This window comes from Stegodyphus dumicola, chromosome 9, assembly GCF_044657685.1.
Source record: "Stegodyphus dumicola isolate Sdum_Otavi_A_Nest chromosome 9, ASM4465768v1".
In the NCBI taxonomy this organism is placed as follows: Eukaryota; Metazoa; Arthropoda; class Arachnida; order Araneae; family Eresidae; genus Stegodyphus; species Stegodyphus dumicola.
The window spans coordinates 118,880,975-118,905,431 of NC_140776.1; positions in this window are offsets into that span (position 1 = coordinate 118,880,975).

The following is a 24,457-nucleotide window of genomic DNA, read 5'->3' on the forward strand; positions in this document are numbered from 1 at the left end:
TGTTCATGATTAACTCAGTCCCTACTATAGCTGTCGTCACCAAACTTTCTACCATTCTTTTCCGGGTTCTGAAAACTAGCTAAAATCAGAGATATTTTTTAAAATCTCTGAAAAGCGCTAATTTTTGCGCTCTAATTTTTCGATTGGTAAGAGTCTCGCGCTTTGAAGATAAAAGTGCTTCGTTTCGAAAAGTGTTGCTACTCCTCGCTTTCAAATCGTAGGGTCTGTTAATTGAAAATTTATAAGTTTTATGAAATCTATATACCACGAATATTTATACAGTTCATATAGTATATATAGTTTTACGAAATCTATTTATCTATATCTATCTACATATATAATTGAAATAGAAATTGAAAAGCTAACAAGTAAAGTGTGGTAAGACCTATTTGTCCTTAAAAATTTTGCGCAAAATGCTGCAAAAATATGAAAGAATAGGAAGAAATATTGTAGTGAGCTCGCTAAAAAGTTACCAGGAGCTGTGGCTCCAAGAAATATTTCAACGCAGTATTTTTTAAAATATTAACATGGAAGTAATTATCTCTATGTGATTGATCTGAGCCAGTAAATTGAAAGTAAAGAGGGAGCTAGCCTGCTTTACAGTGTTTTTTGGAAGGAAGACTAACCTATCGTGAAAGTAGAACTGTAAACAGTATCCGGTAACTCAATAGCTAAAGCTTAAAAAAGTTGAAATCAAAATTCATCTAAAACTTACAGAAACTTTTTGCGCTGGTAGTTGCTAAAAAGAAATAAAATTGAAATAGAAATTGAAAAGCTAAGAAGTAAAGTGTGGTAAGACCTATTTACCGCATCAGACTGAAACATGTATGACTATGAATCGTATTTTTTCTTGCATCGTTATTAGAGAAGCATCACAGCGGTACCGTTCTTCCTGTTGTTAGATACATTACTCTCAAACTAATTTAACTGGCATCGGATACTTCCGCTAGTTACTGTTTGTAGAGTGAACCTAAACAAGTGGGTAGAACTTTAGGAGGTGATAGAAGGCAGCTATACAAGCAATATTCGTCATGGAATGTACGATCAAAACGCAAGCGGTGAGAAGTTAAAATGTAGATTTCCACTGTTACATTTAAAGATTTAACACAAGAATGAGAGGAGATTCTTCAGAAAACATTTTTAACAGGAATGTGACTGACGAACATTCTCAAAGAAATTTCTCAAAAGACATTCCGCCAGATAGAATGCAGGCATCACACCTGCGGGATAAGGACTGAAGCATATTTGCGAAGACACCATTTCTCAAGTATACCCGGCAACAACGGCGGTCTTGGCGACTAGATCCGTATTGGTTTCAATGAGGTATTGGTAGATAATGCTTTTCGTATGGCCCCACAGGAAAAAGTGCAGACACAAGAGATCCGGTGCACTTGGTGGCCAAGCTATGGGACCACTTCGACCAATCCATGGCCCTGGAAATTTCGCGATTTCTTATAACCAGTCATCCTCTCGGCAATGCATGGTAGAAAAGGTCGTTGGGTGCGAGAACAGATCCTTTTTATACCATTTACAATGTCACCTCGCGGCCACCCGTTTGCATTCCGATTATGCATTTTATGATGAATGTGGGAAATCATAAAGTCCAATGCTGAATGAGAATTGCCCGTTATGACGTCATCAGTATAGCATCACCCAGCGCAGTAAGAATCGTCCCAGACAGCGCTGAGACGTCGAGTCTCAGCTGGTCGTCGAGTCTCGCTGGTCGAGAGTGGAGGGTAGACGTGAGCAGACGGCTCACACGTCTTCAAGAGTTTATGAACTTAGATTGAGCTTTTGATGTTATGCCTTTAGGTGTAAAAAAACTGTTGGTGCATCATTATGTTAATCCTGCATACCGTTAACTTCATCTTTATATACTTTTCTTAATTACTTTTATTTCTTCCTATTAAATAAACCATTTAAATATTACTTCGTGCTCTCATGCTGTGAATTAAGTCAAATTCTACATGAATATTGCTCGTACAGCTGCCTTCTATTACCCCCTAACGTTTTCTCCACTTGTTCAGAATCACTCCATATATCTAACTGTATCCGGTTCTCATATGCCCTCCAGTAATTTCGAGAAGTAAGAGAGATTTCTTGGCTGCCGGGGGAGATGGAACATCGTTAATTTCTGAGTAGTTGCTGTTCTTATTTCAGATCTGAACTATGAGTATTTGAGATGCCGGAGGGACTTTCGCCTTCCAGATGCACTTCACCATTACGTTGTGATTAACATTCTTAGTAGGTTGAAGTGTAATTTCTGATTGTAATCCGTGATAATGCGAGCAAGCGTACAAGTGTTTTTGGGAAACGGTTCCTGCACTGTGAAGTGTTTCGTTTGAAAAAATAAATTTTATCAAACTATTATCAATTAGTTTTGCATTTAATTTATTGCAAACTCTGACGTAACAGTATTTTTATACACACAAGAAAAGCTGAAAACTAAATAAGTCCACATCAAATATGGAGTTAAATAAAAAAAAAAATTCGCATATTGAATTCTTAGTATTAATATTTCAATTAAACATATATTGCAATTGTATAAACAGTAGATAGTTAGTAAGTATTCTTGATAATATTGATACAAACATTTTGAAATAGTACACGTAAAAAAAGTTCATTATATTGTTGAGTGCGTGCGGGTTCGTAATAGATTGAAAGCACGAGTTCGATAAAAAGTTAATAAATATTTTTTCTTATCACAAGAAATATAACAAAACGCTGGAGGTTTCGCCAAAGATATTCGTACAGTATCAGGAAATAGTTATATTTTAAATTACTAAAACGTTAAGTAGAACGCAATCCAAAACGCATAAAAAGCTAATCCGATCTAAAAAATTACCGCAGCTAAGTAAACCACAAATGAGCTGAGATGTCTTTTCCGGCTTTTTAAACAGACACGAGAAAGTTTTGGTAATTTCTGTTTTCTCGAGGTTTCTAGAAAGCAAAAGGGTAGAATTACGAGATATACGTATATTTATTAAATGTTACTCCTGTAGTTTTACTTTTTCGTTGTAGATTTCTGTTAAAATAAGTCTCCTGTTGCATCGCAAGGAAATATAAACCAATTTTAATGATAATTCTATTAAAAATAGCTAACTAAATACAAAATCCGTAACAATATTGAAATGTTTTAAAAACGTTTAACAAATAGAAGATTGAAATAGAAGTTTGGAAAAGGAATTGTGAACAAAAATATGAAAAAAAATTTCCTACCTCCGGTCCTCACATTTACATGAAATTTTCAAAACATCCTATTTGCTTTCATCTTAACAGTCATTTTTTTTTTTTTTTTCCAAAACGATCCTCTCTGAACGTTTTTCTTCGTGCTGATTTTGTCCATTATCACTCTAACATGCTACATCCCAGGATCATAATCCAAATTATATCTGTTTTGATAATATAGAATAGCTGTCAAGTGTTTGGCAATGTAAAACTAGTTATAGTGAACAAATGATAAATTAATTCAAATATTGGACGAATAACGAATTCGTTAATCATTCGAATATTGAATGAATAACAAATTCAAATATTGAACCTTGTTGAATGATCCAAATTAATGACCTATTTTAACTATACAAATGCATATATTTAAAAAAAAACAAATGTTATGCCTTAAAAGTAGATTTTACTTCATAATTGCTAAGATATTCCAAGACAACTGCTGATGTCTTGCTGTTCATAATGTGTAATAGGTCAAAAAAATTTAAACCATTCCTAAATTCAAGAAATTGATTGTGCATGTAACGTTACAGAGAAGCTAAATGAACACTTAGATCAATTTAGCTAGTGTTACTTCAGACATTCTTTTATTAATATTGGAATAATAATATATGATTATAATAATATTAATTATTAATATTGGAATTAGGACATTTTCTTTTTGTTGGTTTTTTGATATTTTTGTAATTATGTTTATGTTTAATTCATTACTCAAAAATAAAATTAGTAATATTATTTTGTCACTATTAGATAAACTGAAACACATTGGCTTAACATATCGAATTTTATCACAGTTATTTAAATGTTCTGTTAAAATTAGAGCTGTCTCTTTCTTCATCAAATGAAATGCTCTCAGAAAGAGGAGTTATTATTTTTTTGCCATATGGTACATTGCTTTCACTGGGTAAAGGTTTCGACAATACATGGTATTAAAAGTGATGTTGAGAGGTAAATTTTGTGTAATTATTTATGGATGCTTCTAGCTTTATTTGCAAAGGTAGTCTCGAGAGTGGAAATTCTGTTGATGAATATTCGCATTATTAATCATGATTTTAATACTAATTAGTATGAACTAATTAAAATGTCAAAATTTTCCTTTAAAATAAATATAGCAAATCCTATTAGAAATCCCACTTTATATTTGGGGAAAACAAATAATAATCTCTAATGTTATTTACCTGGGTTGATTGATAACTCATTTCGTTTAGTGTTATTTCATTCGTTCTGAATGAAACGTACCTCGTTTTATATCTCGCATACCTGTATTTTTCGTTAAAGTTTCCAAAACTCTCAAATTGTTAATTGTATGTGAATTCAGAAACCATTCTGGTTTAAGCATTTCTTTTTGGAAAAAAAAATGTTTAGGTTTGCTTTTGTTTTCATTTTCGTTAATTTTAAATTAATTGAATTGAAGTCAATCATGCTGCATATCAATTTCCAAAACATAACGGGAATATATTTTGCAAACAAAAGTATTCTAAACACAATCTAACAACGAAACAAATAACAAGCTAATCTATGTTCCGTAACCATCGCTTTTCTTCAAACAGACAAAGCAGTTTTATTAAATAAATAAACTAGAACGGGAGCAGTTTCGTAAAAAGAAGCAAGTTTCAATCTTTTATACCAAAAGAGTATACGAAGAAACTGGTGGCAATTAATTGGCTTACATTTATTTATACAATTCTTTATTTCTCGGAATCAAAATTATTGGCGAAAACTTCAATTTCACATTATTCATCCAAAATAAAAACGCATAACTTCAAAAATAATTTTGCTCAGTTTTTCATTCACCAAACGGCCCACCAGCGGCCGAGCGGTAACGAGCTGAACACTGGTAGTTCGGTCCGAGGTTCGAATCCCGCGAACGGGCTGGCTGCATGGGCGTTTTCGTGGTTTTCCCCATGTGTAACGTGTATACGAGCCAGTTTCCCTTAGAAAGTCCTCCACGAAGGCATCCCTCCTCTTAGGCAGATAGCCCTAGTGTGCTTTTCCATAATTAAATACACACCAAACAGTAAGTCAGTTTGGGTATTTTCTATCTTAGATGTCGCAAAAATTGTTTGCGGATTTAACATTTTAAATGTTCCTCTCATAGACGTTTTAATACTTCTATTTTTTACATAGAGTGTCATCTTTAGTTTTACAGATATTCATCTGTTCACTAATTACGATTAAGTTTTCCAGCCAGAACATATGATACCTGATTACATTAAGTGGTATTTAAGACAGAAACTTACTTACTGGTACTTAACACAGTTGCTAGAAAAAATATTAAATAGTAAAAGACAGGGTACAAAATCAGAATCTGTTTTTTCAATATAACTTATTGACTTACTATAAGTTGTTTAATGCTTGAAATATTTATGATTAGATAATATCTTTTACATCACCGACATTTAATAGTGATATGATATACTTTAAGTATAAGTATACAGTAAAACTTCTTTATAACCTTCCATAATTTTGTACAATTTTGATATTTAATGGAGGTGGTTACTTCACAAGGCATGATTCTCAGTGATAATTAATATCAATGTTTGTATCATCAGAATACTTGACATAGTCACTTAAAGAGGTATAGTTGCTGAGGAAGACTTTTCTGTACTTCAAACAATGGTTTACATACACTGGTGTGCAAAAATTAAGGACGAGACGGTTTTTTCAATATAACTTTGTACAAAAGCTTTCCAAATCAACACATTTAATACCGTAAGATCCCCAATACGTAAGGACATGAGTAATGTAAGGAACACTTACTAAAAGAGAAATCAGAGGGATAAAAAGAAGCTTTATTGAAAAAGTAGCATGAAGCGCAATGCGACTGAAGGACGAAACATCCCTGTGATGGGTGTCCAGCAAGGAACATCCAGTCTTTAATAGGCGATATGATCTCTCCTGACTGCTAGGCAGGTTTCACAGCGTCTGCCCATGCTGAGAATGAGGGTGTCAATGAGTTGTTGAGGCATATCTGCCCATTCGTCTTGCAGCGCCAATCGAAGCTTCGGAATCGTTACTAGTGGTAAGGTACGAGCTGCCAAGCGTCTGCCTAGAAAATCCCATACATGCTCGATGGGATTGAGATCCGGAGATCGTGCCGGCCAATCTATACGTTCAATATCCTCACTCTCTAAGAGCTGTTCGGCAGCTACTGTGCGATGACATGGTTCATCGTCGTCCATGAAAAGTAACTGCGGACCATTAGCGCCTCTAAAAAGACGCACATATGGAAAAAGAATCTCTTTACAATAACGGGTCACGTTGACTGAACCTGCGTCGAATATGTGAAAGTCTGTACGACTACCAAGCATGATGCCTCCCCAAACGAGAACACCGCCACCTCCATACCTGTCCCTTTCAATGATGTTCGAGGGATGATTGCGGCTTTCCCGCTCTCTCCAGATGAGTATGCGATGAGAATCGCTACTCAGACTGAATCTGCTCTCATCTGTAAAGAGTACTCGTCCCCATTCATTGTCTCTCCAATTCCGGTGTTCCCGGCACCACAGTGAACGCCTTCTCCGATGGGCAGGCGTTAGAGGTACACACCGTACAGGGCGTCGTGCAAACAGACCACCACCGTGCAGTCTTCTGGCCACGGTAAAACGCGATATCGGTCGTCCAGTCGCCTGTTTCGTGTGTCTAGCGATTTCTACCGCTGTCTTCCGCCTGTTTCTTCTGGCCTGTAAGGCAATATACCGGTCATCTGCGGGTGTGGTTCCTCGTGGACGACCACTACTAAACCCCCGGATAGCTGTTCCTGTAGTTTGAAATTGTCTCCAAAGTCGTGAAACGATGCTGTAAGCAATTCCGAACTCTGCAGCCACACTTGTCACACTGCGGCCTTCCTCCAACTTCCCAATGATTCGACCTCGGGTAAAAGCATCCAGATGTCGTCTAACAGATTTATTATTCGCCATTTCTCGCTGAGGCAGCAACTCGGTGTGATTTTAACTGCTATACGGCGTGCAATCTCTTTGCCAAAATACTGATCTTACACCGACAACATGCTTTATACTACTCAGACACTTCCCCATTACGTCTACCTGCATATATGCGCATGTGCTACCGTACATCACCTTACTTAATCTCCTGATTGGTCTTTCTGTTCGCTCTGCCTCTTCGTTCAGCTGATATGCTAATTTTTCGACTTCGTCCTTAATTTTTGCACACCAGTGTATTTTAAAAAGTATATTTTTCTGACACTGTTATTTAAAAAGTTTAACTCCTTCTACTCTAAATAAAAATTTGATATTTTTATGCTTTAGAGTCATTCATTTAGTTGTAACTTACAGGAAGATATCTTAAATGCCTAAAATGATTTAATTTATGAAAAAACAGCAGTTAGAGTATATTGAAGGGTGCCCCCTTTATTATCAAGCGAGAGCAAGTTTGTGCAATTGTTTGATGTTTTTTTAAATGAAAATAGGTCGATGTGTACATGGATAAAGTCAAGAGAGTGCGGGATGCCAAGTTTGTACAATTCGCTGATTTTTTTAAAGTGAAAATAGGTCGATGTGTACATGGCTACCGAGTATGTGAAATCTCTTGTCTTTGTGTAGCGGTGGTTTTTGGCACAGAAATCGTCGCTACACAAGTAAAAATAATATCCTCAAAGATTTGCACAAACTCGGTATCCATGTATCGCCAATTTTTGCCAAGGGTCTCCCGTAAATATGCTTTTATCAAAGCAGGCTTTAAGGCATACTATCAATTACATTTTAAATTCCGGTTATTTTTCAACACTAGTTCAAATACTCTAAGCATATGTTTGCATAAGTTACACAACTTTTGCATTAGCAAAATTTATAACTTAGCAAATATGAACTATGAAAACAATATCTGAGTTTATACCTTGACCCTTGGATTTATTAAATCTATGACACTTTTAACGCCAAAGAAATTCAATGACCAAAAATATGCGATGATTTATTTAATCTGGTTTTAAAATGGGTTATTTTAAGTTTGGCTATATCAACAATTTATATTACTCAGTATTGTTGGATAGTGAATTTGTAATTCCTTTTCATTCTTGAAATATAATCACATGACAGAATTGGAATAAAAATTTTAGGTTTTTCAGATGAACTCATAGATTGAACTAATTGGTAAAATTTTATCAAGTAGTTCTTAACACTACAACCAACGATTAATTAAAACCAACTACAATTGAAATTGATACTCTTTGTCAAAAAAGAGCGGTAGAACGTATTTTAAACATTCAGCAATAAATAGTTTTCTGAACACATTTTTTAACGTAATGGCAGTTTCAAACATAATAAAGAGAACAACATTCATTCTAATGAGGATAATTTTGAAAATAATTCACATTAAAATATATCTCAAAGAGATTTTTAAATGAAAAGATGACATAAAAGAATTATTCTCGAAAAATACATGTGATCTCAGATATAGAAGAAATTTGGCATTGAGCTGAATATTGAAATTAATATATGCAACTGACGTATCATTACTTAAATTTCCATGATTTGACATTGAATGCTATAACTATTAAATATTAGCAAATGCATTTTATAATGAACTTTGCACCAAATTTAAAATACAAAATTTATAGTAAATTTTTATGTAAATTTACATTATAAGTACTAGAATGAATGTTGTACCATTTTATTAATATTTTACTTTTCAACAAGCATAAAGAAAAAAATAGAATTTTTTTCACTAATGTTCCTAGTATGTTACATCACAGTTAAAAATATGCCAAAGTCATCGCATTTCGATTATTGCCTTTTGTAAATGCTGGTTATAATGTAACTTAATAGAGGCTTTATAAGTTGGTAAAGACGGTCCTAAATTAAAACTATCTGAACACAAAAAATAATATACATTGAATACTTTTTTTTACAAATATGTAATTGGTATACGATTATATAATCTTTTAAGGCGAAACTTATCGCATGTATTAATGTATAATGAATGTATAATGAAATAATATTCCATTTTTAATTTATGTTATTTTCAGGAATTTTTTAAATATATTACATTTATTTTTTCTTTTTCGTCGAGATTAATAATAACATACATAGTGTAATAATGCTCTGAAAATATTCTAACGCAGTTCCCGCTGGGATTAATGATAACATGTATGGAATAATAATGTTGCATCTGTGCACAAAATGAAAAATATGAATATTCTAACGCGATATGTTTTAAAAGATACATAAATATTTAACATGAGAAATTATTAGACTATACATAGAACATTAATATTAAACTTATTTGTTTTGAAACTAACACATTAACAAATTTGTTTCTGTTTCGAAATATGAGCACTTTAACTGCATACACCTGCAGATATAACGAAGAAAAAATGTTGTTATTTTACTAAATGGAACACAAGCTCTGTCATTTGAAATCTATCTAATAATCATTCAACACAGATTTATTTAGGAGTACTAGAATTATAAGCTAAACATTAAAAGAATTTAATTATAGATAGTGTAAAGAACATAACAAATACATTAAATAAAATTAATAAAATACACGTCAAACACTGATTTCGAACTTGCCTCGACAGTATGACACGATAGCAAAAATAATGACTAGCATGGCGACTATCATTCATCTCTCCCGCTAAAACACTTTTTTCAGCTTCTTCCTGATTGGTTCTTTTCTCTCAGCTGTTTTAAGCCACGCGATCACACGCTACGGACAACATCAAAGCAAAACTTCTTGAAAACTTTCTGTAGAGTTTACAGTTTGGTTCGATTCTGTGTACTTTACAGGTATTTCCTTCGTAATGGCTCGCATTTCTGTAACTATACAAAACTTTTGTCGTTAAACTTCGAGGTTTTTTTCCTACAGTGCAGTCTTGTAGAGATTAATATAAAAGTAATAAAATTCAGACTTGGTTATGCAGGAAATCTCGCAAGTATATCGCTTCTATTTCTAAACAAATGCATGATATTCTCTTTCATTGCTATCCATCCATCCATTCATGGGTGTGTGTGTGATTATGGCAAAGCCTCGAGGGCTATCTGCCTAAGAGGAGGGATGCCTTCGTGGAGGACTTTCTAAGGGAAACTGGCTCGTATACACGTTACACATGGGGAAAACTACGAAAACGCCCATGCAGCCAGCCCGTTCGCGGGATTCGAACCTCGGACCGAACTACCAGTGTTCAGCGACTTTACCGCTTGGCCGCTGGTGGGCCCCATCCATTCATGTATTGCCGAGAAATCGCGGTAATCTCGCGATTTATCTAGCTGAATGATACATTTGCCGCTTAACATAACACTATCCAGACCGGTGGCAAACGCTATCTAAAATGTAGAGAAAATGGGTGCGATATGCGTCAAGCACCCATCTGTATTCATCACTCTTAACTGTAAGAGTAAACCTCTCATAACACGTTACTAACTTTAAAAAAAAAAATGTATGCTGCGTATAGCGATTGTACTGTCAAATACTTCGTAAATTTAGACATTCAAATTTTAAAAAATTTCAAATTTATATATGAAATGGATCTGTCACGGAAACAGTTTTCTATTTGATGACGCAGTGGATTTTCAAAATTGTTTGCAGTTTAAGATTCTACTTTTGATAAAATTGTAACTAATTTCTTACACACTAGTCTTTTCACATACTCCTGCACTATATGTAGTTTAAAATCACGGGAAAGCTACGTAATTTCTTTTGTCTTTTTTATCTTTTTAAAGGAAACTGCTTTGTTTACAATAGACAGAGCGGTGGATACGTAGCAAGTAATTAATTCTTCATCTTTTCTTCTTTTTCTACTCGCTGCTGTGATGTCGATTTGATAGGGGATACTTAAATAGATTTAGGTCGTACAGAAATACATGACACAAATGCTGTCGCAGAGCGGAATACGATTTATTAACGAAAACTGGTATTACATTAGTTAGAAATAATCACCGCCCATGCCAATGCACTTCTGCCCTCTGGCTGGGAGGTCCCTAAGGGGCTTTGGTAAACCAATCTGTTACGTGTCCGCGCATCACATATGGACAGTTGCATGCAATTTGAAAGAAGATTGAACATGTTGGTCATTGACTACGTCTTTCATGTTGTCAAGCAAACCGTAGTCCGATGTCTACCCACTTTGCACGCACAATTGTCATCCCCAAGTCACCATGCACAATTGCCTGGAATGTTCCTTGCGACTCTTCCTGCATATTGTTGAACGTTTTGCCATGATCAAATAGGACACAGTTTCTGCTGTATGCGATGTTGACGGTCGTCCCACGCTTACACCTTCGACTGCGGTATCCACTCCACTGCTGAATTTGGCCGACCAACGGGATACATTACGTTTTGTTCCCGCACACGTACACCATGTGACGATGGATCATACTACCCGATATCCCTTCCTTCCATAGGAACCAAGCATTGGACACAATGCTGACCGTGATAATAATTTTCCATCATTACTGTGCAAGCTCTCAATGACGATGGCGAAAGGGACGGGAGCCGACTTATACCGTTCGCTTGCAGCAATCTCCATCTATCCATTCTGAGTAGCTCACGCCCCCTTGTATCTATTTCACTTGTTTTCCCTGCGCATAGTGTAATAGTTTTGTTGTGGGAGCCGTTGTGTCCATCATGTCTGTACGATACAAGTATAATTCTAATTAAATATATTTTAAAGGGACTAACTATTCAATTCATAAATCGACATCAAAAGAAGAGTTTCGTAAACAAAAATGCCTTTACTTTAAATTCGAACAAACCAATCGCTAACATCGACGGGCGAAGACTACTTCAGCATTGCACTAAGTACCTCATTACACCCCATTTGCTTTCCAGCTGCTTGCCATGCATAATGCTTTTCCACCATCTCAGCATTTTACTTCAATTACAATTCATAGACTACTTCACGAACCATATTACTATCGGCAAGCTCCTAGGCGGAGGCAACTCAGGTAGAGTTCGGAGGATGTCGCTTATATTATTCCACTGACTTCAATGCTATCTGCATTGTTACTACCGGCTCCTGATTAGTGATGTCTTCTCGAAATGTTACTCGACTGCTGCTTATGATATAAACTCTATTCAAAATATTATAAACTTCCTTCCTCGACATAGTCATTCTTTCCATGTCATCATCTGATCGAAAATCGTACAAATAGCTGGATTAGATTAGGTGTTGTGACTCGCTACCCGCAACTCAACATAAATCCAGTCGAAAAATATCGTAATGAATACTAAATTCTCTTACGCAAATTCTCTCTCTTAAATGAACGCATTTCAGAATTAAAGAACAGTTAGCTGTAGGTAAATTAATATGCAGTTAACGTAATGGAGAAGGAAATGTTGTTATATAAAACAACTTAGCCATTCTTAAATGGCAGAATTAAGCTGAGGGTTTAGCTATGTTTATTTTAAAGTATTTTAACTATTACTATTAAGTGCATTAATTGCTAACCTTTAAGTCTTTGCAGGTTTGCTTTACCTGCGTGTTAAATCTTATCATTCTCAATTGTATAATCAGGTATATACTGCACATGTATTTCTTCGGTCGCGGACACTTAGCCGACAGGATACTTGACCGACACCAGTTAGCCGACAAGACATTTAGCCCACAGTGTCCAGTAGCTAACTCTCTGTCGTGTGTCAGCCAAATAATGTCCTTGTCGGCTAAATGTCCTGTTGGCTAACTGTCCGTGTCGGCTAAATGTTCTGTCGGCTAAGTGTCCTTGTTGGCTGAAAGTCCTGTCCGCTAACTGGTGTCGGTTAAATGTCCTATCAGCTAAGTGACACGGACCCTACTTCTTGGTATGATAAACTAATGTTTAGTACGCGGCTTCTTCTCAGTAATATAATGGGTGATTACAGTGCGTTCTAAGCAAATTATCGCTTTATTTAGATAAAGAGAGAAACATAAGAAGAATGTAAAAGCCCCTTTTTATTAAGAACTCAATATATTTGCAGAAAAATCACTTCTTCTGCTTACGAAACAATGGCGTAAAATTTCAAGTTAAAACTAAGCTAAACTTTAAGTTATTCTAAAGGCTACATAGCAATGACTAGCCCACAAGTTGGTTTAAACCTATATGGGCACGACAGACTCTAATGGCAAGAATACAGCAACTCTGATGAAGATAGCTAATGACAAATTTAAATTAGTAACATGGCCTTTAGCGGACAGAACACGCTGTCACTAAACAGTCTAAAACTTTCCTATAAATACACTTTCTCACTACCTCATTAAATAAGAGTCAGCTAAAATTTACTGTCAGAAAAACCGAAATGGAGAACACACAGGGAAGATGCGTAACATAAAAGAACTGAGTTTAAATTTCGACAATGCTCTGATCTTATCAAACATTGTGACATGAAGAATGATAACACACCTCTAAATAGAGGAGTTACAGAATCATCTGGACAGTTGTCATCTGAACAGTTGTCTGAACGCGGGAAATTCCATTCTGCTCGTCCGAAACTCATTTTTTTTGGCATTCGTTTTGAACAGAAGGTTGCAGCTGGAAATAAATTAATCCTTTCCGTTATTTAAAAAGCTGAAGGATTTATTTTAATGACGATATGCATCGAAGAAATTTGTGCCTGCGTGACAGAAAACCGGAAACGTGTTCACAGGTTATTTCCTGTCAAGAAATATCGTCCAGTCGCCAGGACACCATCCAGGTAGACGTAGCGCCGCTGTCCCATCCGTGCTTTATACATAACGCATGACGAAAGAAACGTTCAGTCAATAAAAATTACCATGTCACTTTTGCAACCGGGTACGACATCGGTCGCAACACTTAGGTCATCATGACCATCTGCTCAGTCTGTCAGTCAGCAGAGGACAGCATGGTGCCAAATGACCCAAGAAAATCCTCATACCTAGCCTTGTTGCGACCCCACTAACAAAGAACAGACAATATAGTATCATATGATTCCTGCCGCGCCTGAACTATCCCCGAATAAATGGAAGATTTTGTCTTTTAAAGACTGATTATGCACCCCCGTGACCGAAACTGCCAAAGTACAGATCCTGCCAGAAACTTCAATGGCTTTCTCACTACGAACCGCAGTGGGGATATCAGCGTGACAATTTTACGCCTGTAATTTGCAAATAGAATGCTTAATTTTTACTTCTCGATAAGAGAAATTTAAGAGTTCAGGCGCAGTTAATCGAAGTAAACGTTCTTCTTAGACTCTAGACTTCTTAGAATTTTTTTTGACTTCTACAAGTATCTAAATACGTATAATATTATGGATTTAACCTTATAATTAAGCTTAATTTCTGTGATTCAAAAGTAAGGAAAATTTTGATCAAATTTAAAGTTTCCACTTTCGGGTAGAAAAATTTTGATATACATTATCTTCATAAATTTTATTAAAATAATTGTTAATTTATTTAAATATAAAATCTAAGACAACATGTATAATGGAAATTAAAAAATAATGAGACATATATCGTAAATTTATGATTTTATTTCGTAGCTGCGGAAACAATTTTATTCGCGAATTCCCTTAAATTTTCCTAAAATTTGCGAAATACGCCGAGGAATGAATTTCTCAATAAAATTGCTTCAAAGTGCGTTTTCGATATTCATCGTAGGTAAAATTGTTGTCTTATCTATTATATTATCTTCAAAGACTACGTATTTTAAAGATTAATTTAGAGTGAGAAGGAGCTAGAACTGTAGCTAAAATTGCTACTTCCTCGTTCAAACCGAAATTGATAATCAACCTAATAAACAATTTTGTCAAATTATTCTTCATTTCTTACTCGATTATCTCAGTTTAAACGCAGATCCATAGAATATTATTTATACTCTTAGCAGTTCTAACTACTTTCGTTTTTTAACCTTTCTTTTAGAAACTCTTTGCAGCTGAGATAAAGTGAAAAGAAATGGATGAAACAGTAACTAAAATAAACGCTTGAATTCCTGCTGCAAAAAAGTTCTTATTTTAATAATCATCTTAAGATAGTTCACTGTAACCGGGACAATATTTTGGTAATGAAGTATGCATGTTCGCAGTAAATTTCATATCACACAGATATTCTTAGCTAGATTTTATTTTTTTTTCATGTTCTACAAAATTTTTAAGGGTGCTTACTCATTCATATACAGGCTCGGGCAGTATGATTAAACCTATCAGTCATTTAGAGATCTTACAACCGAAGAAATTATGGAAAGAGCGCCTGAAGGGGTGAATCACACTCGCGATAAAGAGGAAATTCAGCTCCATGTTTGCTAAAGAATATCTAAGAGGATGGATCTAAAGGTCACCCAGCCCTTGATTTACTTCTCTGTCTATAAGTCATATCCTCGATAGTAGTTCGCGTCACCGGTGGCCGAGCGTCAAAATTGCTGAGCACTGGTGGTCCCCAGCTATACTCGATTCCAGACGCACGGGCTGTCTGAGGGGACGATTTCTCTATGTGTATCGTTTATACGAGGCAGTTTCCTTTAAAAGGTCCTCTACGAAGGCATTCTTTCTCTTAGTCATATGAACTTATTTCTTTGAGGTAAACAACTAAACGAAACCACACTAAAGGACATCAGTTTAAGTGTCTCTATGGCGTATAGGAACTATACACTTAACAAAGAACCATGCCTTTTACAGGATTCGATCACGAATTCAAACCGTTGGCAACCGACTACCCTAACTTCATACCGGAAGAAATATTTTAAAGATATTTTGAGGTCCAGGAAGTGAAATAAATATATAGATTATAGATAATAAATATATAAATATATAAATATATAAATTATTGATGGCCCTAGATTATGCTTACAGAACGATTTGAAAATTTTCGGAGTGACTTGGCCAGTGAACTTATCTGTTTTCGTGAAGTCCAGACTGCTGTTCTCTGCTTTTGTTCGCTTTATTTATGCATGTAATTTTTAATGTTTATTTATACATGTAACCTCTAATGTTCTAGTTAACTCACTTCTGTAAGCCCCGTGTTGTACACATGTGGTGCACGGGGAGTCTGTATGTTCTCAGAGGAAAAATATATATATATAGATTATCCCTGGAGTCACAGTATAATCATAATGGGAGAATGCTACATTTTCATTATAATCCTGACCAACATTTAAAATTATCCTTAAGAGTTTTGGTCTGATTTCGGTCGATTAGTTACATGCTTTGAATCTTACTTTATTTTATACTAAACTCAATAATCATACTTAGAACATGCTTCTAAATATATCGGATGACGGGACAGCCAATGGGCGATTGTACAAGTACAGCTGCTGAATTTTTTAAACTCAGGTAATTGACCAGGTTAATAATTTGCAAAGATTTGTTGATTTCTTGTATTCAGCAAGTCGTGAATATTCTAAACGTGAGTTTGTAATTCTACAAGAACTATTTATCGAAACGTCGCAATTTAAAAATTCACTACAAAGAGTTTTCAAGTGCGAATGTTCATTAAAATCTAACTGATATATTAATATTTCAATAAAATTGCATATTTACATGTATATGAAATGAAAAATGTAATAAGAAACAAGAAAATAAATTTGGTTCAGTTCTAAAAATATGCTAATGTTTCAAAATGGAATAAACTATATTTAAAAATATCAGCTAAGCGACTGAAAGCTCTCAAAATGCCATTTAATACGTCTGAAGTGCATAATTTGTGCAAGGGCGAATTGTAAAGCATATTTAACAATTACCACAATGGCTGGCTTGTTTACTTGTACGCTGCTATCAAATATTTTTCTGGCACATTTCAAGGTTTGTACATGCAACAACAAAAACTTGGCATCCAGAAGTTATTCTCCTATGCTGTCAATGGCAAAGAATGTATAAAAGAATATAATTTTGTTCAAGCTTTTTTGCAGATTTCACTTTATCTTCCAAGAAAAAAAACTTGAAAGGGTACCTAACAGGATTAATGGTTTTGATAATTCCATGAAAATTGAAGAAATATTCAACTAACGCCCTCCAATGGTCCTAATCTTTCACATTTGCTTTTTAAACTTTTATTACAGCTTGTATACTGATGATTGAAATCGCTATATATGAAACAAAATCTTCTAATGAAATATAGATCAATATTTTTGCAATAGATTCAATTATCCCTACCTTGTTTAGTCAGGTAAATTATGCTAGACTCATAGAGTTTAATATCAAATCATTGACACACTCTCGTCCATTGGTGATACTGTGATACTGCTGTTTATATTTGGGGTTTCTATTGCCTGAAAATTACTTCTCCAACATTCAAAGTAGAGATTCCTTACGCGATGAAAAAGTGCTGTTTATTCCTCTGAAAGGAAAACATGATGATAAAGCGTTCGTTGGTATCGATCAATATTAGCATTATTTATCTTTAATAATTTTTTAAGAAAGTCTGTGATTACCCTTTACGTACTTTTAAAAAAATAAATGCTGCTTGCTTATACAAGTTGGACTCTCAAATACTTCGGAAATTTAGTTCTTCATGTTGCAAAAAATTTCAAATTTCTTCATTACATGCATCTGGCATGGAATAAAGTTTCAATTCGATAAAGCCACAGACTTTTAAATTGTATTTAGTTTGAGATTATACATATTAGGAAAATAACTGATAGCCAGTTTGTTGCTTACCAGTTTTTCGTATAATCATGTGCTACACAAGTTATAAAATTACAAACCAGCAATACTAATACGAGTGTCAAATACATTTGTTTAAATCAAACTACTTTGCCTGTTTTATGCAGAGCGGTGGCTTTGAATTGAATTGTAGTGCTTTTATTTTTCCTGTTTGTTTTGTGCTTGAATGGTTTTGTTCAGTTTGCTGTTCACGACAAGACCTTTCAGGAGAGCGTGTGTGACAATGACTTTAAACTTCTAAAACACTTCTGAAAACATTGTCTAGAGGTGCATTCTCAAGCATATGCGTAAATTAAAATTTTACAAGTGAAATAAAACTAACAGTTTGAAGATCTCGGAAATTTTGAAAAAGTAATTTAGGCTTTAAAAACCGAGATTATGTTTCATTCCGCAGCGATTTTCAAAATCCCGACAGGAAGTGTTTGACATTTAAAGTTTTAAATAATAGTAAAGGCTTTCTGCTAAATTTTCAAATGTTAAAACGTATTGTAAATCTAACGTGTTTAGCACTAATAGGGATTTGATAGCAATTTTGTTTATTTTTTAACTTCCCGAAGATCCGCCCCATCTCATTTTGTGATTCGACGGGCATCAAGCTACCTGTTTTCACAAGTACAACACCTCGGCTGCTGGTTGGGAACCCACTATAAGCAAAAAAGATTTAACATTTAATTTACCAAGAGTTGCAATAGTACACGAAGCTGCACATTAATTCTAGCAAATAACCAAAAAAACAAAAACTTCTGATAGTCAAGCATTCAACAGCTGTAGCATAGATCTTTACTTTTTGTTGCATTAACGTAAACGAGTCCAAAATTTTAGCTACTCTGGGCCCCACAGAAAGCAGATGCGATATTTTGAGACACACAAATCGTCTATTATCAGTGGCAACTCGTGATCTCCAAGTAAGCAAATCACATAATTGCATAGATTTCATTGAAAATTCTCGAATTTCTCACGTTTGACTCTTAAAAGAAATTTTTTAATTTCACCTGTAATAGAGAATTTTACGGGTTTGACTGCGTTATTTAAAATTTGCTCAGTTTGCACTACATTTATATGTCCATATGTAAGAAGCGCAAATATAACACATATACATGGAGCATTTAAGTGAATCAATGATTTACTTGATTTATTTGACGTGCTCTCACTGCCTAACGATAGCGGATGACAAAAAAAAAAAAAAAAAAAAAATAAATAAATAAATAAATAAATAAATAAAATAAAATATGTTTAAGAAACTCAAAAACTTTATTAGTTTATGCTTGATTGAATATAATGACAACAAATTAGAAATATTCTGATATTTGCTTTTAAACTTTTTACATAAAATTTCATTCTAAATTCTAATTGTAATTACAGTGAATCATTAAATTAATATAGCACTCAAATAGTTACAGTTTCAACGTTAAGCGGCGAGTAGTTTTCAAATTTGCTCCGGCTGCCGTCAAGTATGGTGCTACTACGAAAGATGCAGTGAGTTGAATGCTCAAAGTGAGGCCGTAGAATAAGTTAGGCGGTGGAAAGGTTAGTATTGCCAATGCCAATGATTTGCAAGTTTCGGAGTGCCTATGGTTCAAAACCATGTACCTCCACATCAGAATTACTAAAAGTGAGCAGAAATAGGAAAAATTTTGCCTAAGTAATTGACTTGATGCTCAATAGAGGGAGCCACAGGCTCGAGAAAGTTTAGGCATAGGAATAAGAAATTAAAAACTTAAACATCATAATTTTTTTATAAGTTTTTAGGTTTTATAATTTTTTTGTACTTTCATATTTTATACTTTTTTTGGTTTTTTAAATTTTTTAACACAATACAAACACTAAAGCAAAAAGCGGATAGGAAAGAGTTTACGATTAATAGGCTCATTAGCATGTGGCTTGTGTTGGATAGTGCAAATAATAAAAGGGAAAGGTTAGTTGCATTTGAGAAACTAATGTATTGATGTCTGTTTCGATTGAAGTGGTTGCAATTCTCAGGAGGTTCTCAAAGATGTATATCCAATGATCCGTTATCCTCTGAAAGGAAAACGTTCATTGGTATCGATCAATATTAGTATCTATCAAATAAGCATTTATCTTGTTTTTTATAAATGTTTAAGATCTGTGTTCACCCTTTACGTTCTTTTAAACAAATGAAGGCAGCTCATACAAGCGCTCCATCCCTCATTATCAAATAACATTAACCACGCCCTCAGCCATTGAAGCTCTGGCAATTACAGTCACGCCCACACACTCACAACCAATCACTTTTGTCTCCATCTATGTGTCTAGGGGAGCTACAACCACAGAAATCACAAATACCCTAGATACAATTTTTAAACTTAACAATCGAGTAATATTAGGTGGAGACTTCAAAGCAAAACATCAGGCATGGAACTGCAATACTATAACTGCACATGGAAGATCAATACACAGATTTGCTAATTCAGCCAACCTACAAATTGCAGCTCCAAACCACCCAACACACTACAGTCTTGGACTCTCCACTGTTATAGATTTCTTTATCCTAAAAGGAATAAATTGTGCCTATACAGTGGAAACACTTGACGAGCTATCATCGGATCATAACCCTGTGGTCATGAAATTCGATGATAGTCACTGTAGTACACCACAACACCGAGCCTTTACTACAAATTGGCGTAACTACACCAAAGCTCTTAACAACACTCAGTACACACCCATGATAGTACACAATGAGGATGAGTTAGACACGATAATTGAAACATTTACATCTGACCTCAATACTGCCCTAAATCAAAACAGCAAGCCAAGAAAGGAAAAAATCAACAGAAATTCAAAACTGAGACAATTAACCAAGCAACGCAATCATGCAAGAAAAACCTGGCAACGAACAAGACATCCTGAAGATAAACAAACTCTCAATAGACTGCATCAGCAGGTCAGGACTCTTTCTAAAGCACATGCACGACACTGCTGGGCTAATTCGCTAGAATCGCTATCCCCAGACGATAACTCGCTCTGGAAAGCAAATTCTAGTTATAATGTAAGCCACAAAAACATTCCGCCCCTTAATGGCCTCTCAGGAATCGCATATACAGATATTGAGAAAGCTGAGTCCCTTGCGGATTACTATGCATCTCAATTTACACTAAACAACATCTCACACCCTCAAACAGAACTCACAGTTTCACAAACCCTTACACATTATTTTACAAATACACCCGCAGACAACACTATTCTAGTCAATCCATCGAATGTTTTTGGCTATATCGAAAAGATGAAGAAGAAAAAAAGCCCAGGGATAGACTGCATCAGTGTCAACATGATTAAAAAAATGGGCACCCTCATGTTCTGCAGACTAATAAAATAATCCAATACATCTTGAAACTTCGTTATTTTCCAAAGGCATGGAAAACTGCAGTTATTTCTCCAATATTGAAAACAGATAAACTAGCCGACCACGTGACTTCATACCGACCAATCAGCCTACTCCCCATCCTAAGCAAAATCACTGAGAAAGAAATCCTGGACAGCATGAACCAATTTATGACCGAAAAAAACCTTATTATTCCTGCACAGTATGGATTTAGAAAAGACCATTCAACAACCATGCAACTATACAGAGTCATAGAAACTATTTCCAGCGGCCTGCAAAGCAATATCCAAACACCTGCAGTCTTTTTAGATATAGCCAAAGCATTTGATCGTGTTTGGCTGGAAGGCCTACTATACAAACTTATCACTCTGGGCTTCCCAGAACATATCACTTCCATCATTAAATCCTATCTTTCAGATAGAACATTTGTCGTTCGCATCAACAAAACAAATTCAACTAAAAGATACATCAGAGCGGGCACACCTCAGGGATGCCTCCTCTCGCCAACACTATTTAATATTTATGCGAACGATATTCCACATGCACACAACACTACACTCGCCATGTATGCAGATGATACAGCGATTCTCACTCAAAGTGCTACACTTAGCTCAGCAATACAACAGATACAAGATCATATTCATGCTATTGAGTCCTGGCTGACTGCCTGGAAAATACAGATCAATGTTTCGAAATCAGAAGCCATTCTAGTTTCCTGGAAAAGAAATATACCCTACAGCTTTACCATGTTCAATGAAAGAATTCCCTGGGTCAAGCAGACCAAATACCTAGGCGTTACTTTGGATAGGCGACTTACATTTTTACCCCACATCAACCACTTAATTTCAAAGTTTCGAGGCAGTAGACATACACTTGCCCCCCTAATCACTCGAAACAGCGTTTTGGACTTAGATCATAAATTACTCATTTACACGGCCGTATTGCGTCCCATTCTAACTTATGCCTGCCCTGCCTGGGGATATCTCTGCAAAACACATCTTAATAAACTCATTTCACTTGAAAACAACACACTACGAATCATTACAAAGGCACACTGGTATGTTAGGAATGAAGCCATTCACAGAGAACTCAACATCACACAAATCCACGACTTCATGAAAAAACTATCTACAAAATTCTACAAAACTCTACACAAATCAAACAATCCTAGCATACCAGCACTTACATACAACATAAATCTCCCCGCCAACAGAAGGCGACCTAGAGCAATCTTAAGAACTGTGCCTTAGCTAAAAATATATTTAAAATATTAAAATATATATATGTAAGATAAAATTATATGAATCAGAATAACTAAAAACATTAATTCTTCCTCTTTATTCTAAAATCGTAATAACTTCTCTGCATTGCGTCATTTCTAGATCACTCTATGGCCCGCGCAACTCTGATGACGTAATAATTAAGAACTGAAACTGACCTTGTAAACCAAAACTTTTCTCTTCACGTACTTCCATCTTTCATAACTACGCATTTCAGCTTTTGCCCTCTACTCTGCTAAGATGTAATTTCGCTGGCTTGCTTTCTATCTTAACAATATATAAAAATGTAAATCTTGTGTGAAAAGGCACGACGAGTGCCAAGTGATTGTGGCCACAAATATCAATTGGAAATAAAAATGGAATTAAAACTGCCTCGACTGCCAATCTTTAAATACTACGCAATCAAAATTCTTCTTCAATATGGGTCTAATCACGCATCTACAGTGTTCCGTCATTTCCTTTGCTTTTATTATGACATATATATATATATATATATAAAACAAAATATATGTATATGTTATCTATGTATGTATAAATGATAAAATATACCAAAAAATATGGGAAAAAAAGAAAAAATGATATGAAAAAAAATATAAAATACTTAGAAAAAATCTTTGATAAAAAAAGAAAATTTCTCATTTGACTAAGGCACATTATAATATTAAACATACACACTACCCATCACAAACATAGCCACCAATCAACACTGTTTGCATGTGATAACCCTCAGCTCAACCACAAACTTTCTCCTTGAAGAGACGCCATTGGATGCCACACAGCACGTGACCCACCACCAGCTCCTCCAAGTTCCAGCCCGATTACCTCAGTTCTAGCCCAGCTATCACCGAGGAAGGGAGCTCTGCTGCCCACTACTGCACGCTAACCGTAAAAAGCTGCCTCTGCGGACTTATCCTTCGGATTCTAATTGCAGTCGCTTTTTATCATCCCAAATTTCGATTATGCCATAACATCGACGCTCCTGCACATATAAATTGATTGTCAGATATGCCTGATAAAAATTACCAACATCAACAGTCGAATAAGGAAGAAAACTTCGATAGGGATAGGACCCTTCAGCCCGGGAGCCCTTGGAAAAGAACGACACGTTCACGGATGATACAGGTTGGACTCTCAAATACTTCGGAAATTTAGTTTTTCAAGTTCAAAAAAATTTCAGATTTCTTCATTACATGTATCTGACATGGAAACAAGTTTCAATTGGATAAAGCCATGTATTTTTTTTAATTAAATTTAGATTGAGATTATTTATATTAAGAAAACAATTGATAGCCAGTATGTTGCTTACCAGTTTTTTTATATCCTCATGTGCTACATAAATTTTAAAACTGAAAATTGAACGAACCTCCGACCGTGCACGCAATGTGTTCAAATCAAGCTGCTTTGCCTTTATATTCAGAGCTGTGGCTTTAGAATGTTCTAAGAAATTTGATTTAGAGTGTGTTTGACGGTCATTCTAATTTCTCTAACACTTCCGGACTGGATTATGGATTATTTAATTATGGCAAAGCACACGAGGGCTATCTGTCCAAAGGGCGGGATGCCTTCGTGGAGGACTTTCTAAGGAAAACTGGCTCGTATACACGTTACACATGGGGAAAACCACGAAAACGCCCATGCAGGCAGCCCGTTCGCGGGATTCGAACCTCGGACCGAACTACCAGTGTTCAACGTCCTTTACCGCTCGGCCGCTGGTGGGCCTAGAAGACTTCTGAAAAACTTCTCTAGAGATACATTCTAAATCATTTGTGTAAATGCACATTCTTCAAGTGAAATAAAATTAACAGTTTGAAGATTTAAAAAATTTTTGAAAAAACTTACTAAGGCTTTAAAAAAAAGTTGAATAATTTTTCACTCAGAAGAATATTTCTATAGCCTCACCGGAATGTTTAAAAAATTCAAGTATTTAAAATAGTAAAGGCTTCTTGCTTAACTTTCAAATGTTAAAACGTATTTTAAACGTGTTACGTATTAATCTAGTTTTGTCAGCAAATTTTCTTCTTTTTTCGTCTCAACGAAAATCCATGCTACATCCTTTGTTGATTCGAAC